The sequence below is a fragment of the Tupaia chinensis genome, unplaced genomic scaffold (genome assembly GCF_000334495.1).
Source record: "Tupaia chinensis unplaced genomic scaffold, TupChi_1.0 Scaffold000453_1, whole genome shotgun sequence".
Taxonomy (NCBI): Eukaryota; Metazoa; Chordata; class Mammalia; order Scandentia; family Tupaiidae; genus Tupaia; species Tupaia belangeri.
In genome coordinates, this window is record NW_006159960.1 from 2,249,808 (window position 1) to 2,255,835 (window position 6,028).

The 6,028-nt window shown below is 42.9% G+C and overlaps 1 pseudogene; it reads left to right on the forward strand.

Moving 5' to 3' along the window:
* Positions 1–310: 310 nt before the first annotated feature.
* Positions 311–1,497, forward strand: LOC102477763 (mitochondrial carrier homolog 1 pseudogene; annotated as a pseudogene).
* Positions 1,498–6,028: the final 4,531 nt, after the last annotated feature.

Genomic DNA, 6,028 nt, shown 5'->3' on the forward strand with positions numbered 1-6,028 from the left:
CTGGTAATGTTTATGAGACAAGAGGTGCTGAGTTTGTGCTTGGTCTCCAGCTAAGTACATTTTAAAGGTCTCATCTCCAAATAGAATCACACGCTGAAGCTTCAACACATACATTTGAGGGAATGCAATGATTGTAAGCAATTTTATATTTTTTGAAGAGTTGTGTTTTTTGTTTATAATTTTGATGCTTCAATTAACAGTAAAGGACGGTCTCGTTTTCACTATTGCCTTTAGGCATATACCTCTAAAAAATTCTGATGCGTAAAAGAGCAAATCTTCTCAAATGTTCTAATTATGACCTAAGATTAATATGTACTCCATCGGCCACAGTCTTAGTACACCAGTTCATCTTTATCAAAAGAACCGGAAAACAGGAATGGACGCCATTAGATGGTGTGAGGGTTAAGTTGGTTGGCTCCCATCCCACATGGCCAATTGTGTGGTTTAACCAAGTGGCTTGAAAAACGCGCTGGAGGCCCTGGGATCTGGAGGTCCCACGGGGATTGCAGTAGCTGGATCTGGAGCAGGAGCTTGCGGCGGAGCGGTGGCGGGGTCGAGGCCTGAGCTTGTGAGCCGCGCACCATGCACACCCTCGCCACCCACTACCGCAGCGCAGCTCTCAGCTCACAGATTGGATGGACCGTCTGGGCTCTGGGCTCCAGGGACAACGCCCCGACAACTGAGGCTCTTTTTGTGGCCCCGGGCGTGGGCGTGACTGCGCTCAGCCACTGGCCGCTCTACATGAAGCTGCTCATCCAGGTGTGCCCTGAGTTGTTGCAGCATGAGGAAGGTTTTACACTCCGGATGAGACTGGGCAGGTTTCCAACAAGGATGACATGAAGACGTCTCGGAGGAAAGTAGTAAGGAGACCTCCTCTGAGGTGATGATGCAGTGCGTGTCCCGCATGCTGGCCCACCACCTGCACGCCATCTCAGTGCCTGCATGGTCCAGTGTGCGGTACGGGAGGCCAAGTACAGCTGCGTGCTGAGCTCCATTGGGAAGATTTTAAAAGAGGAGGGGCTGCTGGGATTCTTCATTCGCTTAATCTCTCACCTTCTGGGCGATGTGGTCTTCTTATGGGGCTGTAACCTGCTGGCCCATGTCATCAATGGCTACCTGGTGGATGACAGTGTGAGTGACACCCCAGAGGGGCTGGGAAATGACCAGAATCCAGGTTCCCAGTTCAACCAGGCCCTGGCCATCGGAGCTATACCAAGTTTGTGGTGGGAATTGCAGTGAGCATGCTGACCTACCCCGTCCTTCTGGTTGGTGACCTCATGGCTGTAAACAACTGCAGGCTGCAGGTGGGGCTCCCCCCCTTACTCCCTGGTGTTCAAGTCCTGGATTCACTGCTGGAAGGACCTGAGCATGCAGGGCCAGCTCTTCCACGGATCCAGCCTCCTTTTCCGCCCAGTGTCATCAGGATTGTGCTCTGCCCTGAAGGAACCTGAATCACCCAAAATACACATGCTGTCTCAGCCTGGCCACTGTGGGTGAGGCCTGACCATCCAGGGGCACCTGCAAGACAACTCCAAGCCAGCAACACCTAGACGTGCTCCAGCCCAGCGGGGCTTTGGCTTTCATATTTGCCATGTGTCTGTCCAGACATGGGGTTGGGCAGGGGTGGGGCTGCACCCAGCGGACTGGGTCACCTTTTAGACCTGGAGGAGGTGGGGTGGAGTTGGAGGATCGGGGAAGAACCTCCTGATTTCCCAGATTGGCTGAGTCTGCTTTGTGTAAGGAGCCAGAGAATGGCTTGTGGGGGTCCAGGCTGGACAGAAGAAGAAAGGCTCACGGAATCAGTGCCCACCCCTCACTCCACTGCAGTCTGCACGGCTCTCATCCTGCAGACCGGCTGGGAACAACATTCTCCTGCTTTGTTCATAGGGTGTGATCCCCTCACAAGGCCGCCATCATGGCAAGGCCTGTGTAGGACGTGACTGCTAGATTCTGCCCTCATCTTTCTCCACACTACTCTTCTGATACGAGGTGGCGCCTTTCAATGAGAAATCAGTGGCTGCTCAGATCATGTGCCGGTTCCGGGGGCTCCTCTGTCTGATTGTGACGCCCTCCATGCAGGGTCTGATTGCCTGTGCAGTTGCAAATGCTGAGTTAGGCAGATCAGTGTCTTTGTCCTACCCAGTGTAAAAGTTCATGGTAAGATTTGACCGTCTCCCCCCAAATAAATGTACTGGTAATGATTGGGGGGGGGGGGAGAGAAACACACTGGATATGTGTGCATGCATGACCAAAATTCCAGAAGAGAATAGACGAGAAGGGACTGTTGTATCACCCAGGGGGTGATTTCTCACTCTCTCCTCTCTCTTTCTCTCCCCCCCAATCCCGTGAGCTCATGTGCCTTATAGCAAACAAATCAGAACAAAAAAAGTAAACAAATGAAAAAAGAGAGAGAATCCTTTTATTGATATATCTAGGAAACCAGCAGCTGGCGTAATGGCTATGTCACTGGACTCCCATGTAGGTGACCACAGTTAGAGTCCCGAACCTGGTGGCTTAAACTCATGCTGGGTGTGCGTGTGTACATGCCCAAGATCCCAAGAGGAGAATGGAGGAGAAGGGATTATGGCATGGCCATCCCCTCTGAAGGGTGATTTCTCACTTTCTGTCTGTCTCTATCTGTCTGGCAAGCGCATGTGCCCTATAGCAAAAACCTCTAAATATATATATATATATATATAGGCCAAGTGGTGGTACAGTGGTAAGACAACTGGACCCACATGGGAAAGATCCTGGACTCACCTCCTGGGACCTTCCCAGGCATCCCAAACCCATGTGTGTTTCTGAGTCGAAACTTGTGGTAGATCGAGGCACAAAGACCCTGTTGGGGGTTACTCTTTCTCTGTCACTCTCTCATGGAAATAAATAAATAAATTTAAAATATATCTTGTTTGTATAATCTTAAAGATTCTTTTGTTGTTGTTTCTGTTTTTACTACAGGGTGAGTGTGCTCGCCAGGAAAAGACAGAAGATTGAAGAAAGGAAAAGTGAGAAATAACCCTCCAAGAGGGATGGCCATACCGCAATCCCTTCTCCTTCATTATCCTCAGGAATTTTGGGCACACATGCACATGTACCTGGTGTCTTTTACAAGTCAACAGGTCCAGGAATCAATTCGTGCACTCAGCAATGTGGGATCCAGCTGCCTTAACCACCAGGCCACTTCTTTGCTCCATAATCTTAAAGGTTCTAAAGGGAAGGAACAAAATCTTTCTGTACACATCTGATGTTTCAATATATAAGTTTATTAGGTGTGGATGTCTTTAAAGATGTAAACCATTTTTCAATGGGCTAGTCAATTCCCCTTGCAAGTATTTTAAAGGTTTTTTGACATTGTTAAATAATGGTTATGAAACCCAAGAAAGTGTGAAACACCTCCTACCAGGCAGAGAGTTACTATTTACAGTGAAATGGATAACATGAGGTAGAGTTGATACATTTAATTTTTCAAAAATGGTCCAAAGAAATGGTCAAAACTCAACCAAGTGTGCTGAATACAAAATGTTCTCCCATACAAAAAAAGACATGCACACACAATAGAGGTCTTTTTGATTGAGAAATAGTTTATTACTTAAACTGAAAAAGAAAAACATCTCAATTTTGTTAATAATTTTTCTAATTAAGCTATTTTGGGTGGTGAACCTAATCCACATTACTTACATATGTTGACATGCAAAAGAATCTAGACTTCACAATTGTAGTCAATCCCTTATCTTAAATAATCATCTACTGGAAAACTCAGGAAGAGTTTACTGTTGCACTGATTATTACTGCTGGCTTTGCATAGCTCACCATCTCATCAGCATTCAACTGCTGACCATCTAAAACTAGAAGTGAGCCAATTACATGCTTGTTGTTATTACAGTTGGACATTTTAGTGACACTGTTCTTTTGAGGAATGGCTTGCTAAGGAAAAATATGCCCAACTAAGGAAATACGTAAAGAATTACCAAGTCAGAGATGAAAGCTTCTATATTCAACTATGAATAATTCAAAATGAAAAATCAATTTTATAAGAATGCTTATCACTATAATAAAAAATTTAATTAACTTCTATCATTTAATTAATTAAATTTAATTTCCTATAGTTCTCATGTCTTGATGTGCATTAAAATGTATAGAAAGCAAAGTGTTTTATAACTTTCAGAAGTATATCATTCAAAATGCATCCCTTCCATAATTTTTCATACAGTAAGAATTGCTTAAATACAGGCTGCAAATACTCTTGCCACAAATGATTCGTGCACTGGTAACATCGTCTCTAACCAGTCATACCATCTTAATCAAGGATGTGCTGATGGCTATGAGTTCCCAATCCCACATTCAGAATTCTCAAGACACCAAATGGTTTTTAAATTTAAAATGTTCCTGATTGTAAAAAGGTAAAAGAGTATACTTACCATCTATGATGTAAAGCCTCCAGCAGGTTGTGGTACAACATCTTATAATTAAGCACATTGGTTTTTTGCAGTAAAATATTTGACTATTGATACTAAGTGGCATAAATACAGACTAAATACCAGCATACTATTTTGGATCATCGAGTACTGCTAAATGAGTTTATTCAAATTCGTTTTTTAAATGCTTCGTTTTCAATAAGTAGGTATGCCACAGACTGGGAAACAATATGTGCAATATCTGGCAAAGGGCTTATTTCCAGAACACATAAAGAACTCTAACAAATCAGTAACTTTTAAAATCCTATCGAAAAACATTTTAAAAAGGAGTTTAAGCTACTACTTCATAAAACGGCATATGCAAATAGCCAGTAAGCATATGTTCAAGTGTTTTGATCAGAAAACAAATTAAAACCCCTATGCGGTACCATTTCACATCCACTAGGAGACCAAAGTCCAGAAAACTAAGACCAACAATGCCAGATAAGGGGAGGATAAGTGACAAACTCATACTCTGCTGATGGGAGTGCAAAATGGTAAAACCACTTTCAAGATTTATTCATCTAAATACTGACCAATAACTCACCAATACCATCCTTAGGTATTTTTTACCCCCAACATTAAAATATATGCCCACAAAAAGATAAGATAGTCATAGAGGCCTTATATGTGACAGCTAATAACTATTTAGAAACAACTCAAATTTCAACAACAGAGGGGTATACAAGTGTATTATATTCATATAACAGAATGCAACCCAGAGCAAGGAGATAGACTGCTGACACAATACGAATGACATTGAAAACTTTTCTGGATGAAAGGATTCATTCACCACAAAAGAACATAGCTAATGACTATGAGAAATCTAAGGACAGGCCAAACTCATTTGTGATGGTAGAAAATCAGAAAGTGGTTGCTGGGAGGATTACGGAGCTATTGGAAGTGGCTGATATCTTTTCTGGGGTGGGAAATCACACAGGTGCATACAGTTGTCAAGACTCATCAAACTGGACACTTAGGATTTAGTATTTTATATAAATTCTACTTCTTAAAAAAAACTTGTTTTCAGGGTTTTTTGGCTTTGGAATTGAAGGTAAAGGACTTCAGACTCATTTTAAATGCTGTGTTGTTTTTGTTTTTGTTTTTATTTTTGCTTTTTGACAAATATTGCCCTTGATGGAAGAAGTTAAATACATTCTGTGGAACAGAGATATTCTATTGTTATAGCATGCTGACCCAGGAATTCAATACTTCGTGATTATTTAACTTTTCACAGACAAACCTTCCACAGATTGCTTTGATGACTGATTAGGATTACTCCAAAGATAGAAAACATGATTCAGTATTTAGTGCCTCAAAGTACACTACCACTAATAAACCTAGTAACTAATATTTACCTCTTTCTGTTTTTTAGAGAGATATTTTTTGCTACAGGGCACGTGCTCTTGCTAGAGAAACATAGACAGAAAGCTAGAAATAACCCCTCCACAGGGGATGGCCACGCCGTCATCTCTTCTCCTCCATTCTCCTCTTGGGAATTTGGGCATGCACACACACATGCCTGGCATGAGTTTTAAGCTGCTGAGTCTGGGACTTGAATGGCGGTCTACTAC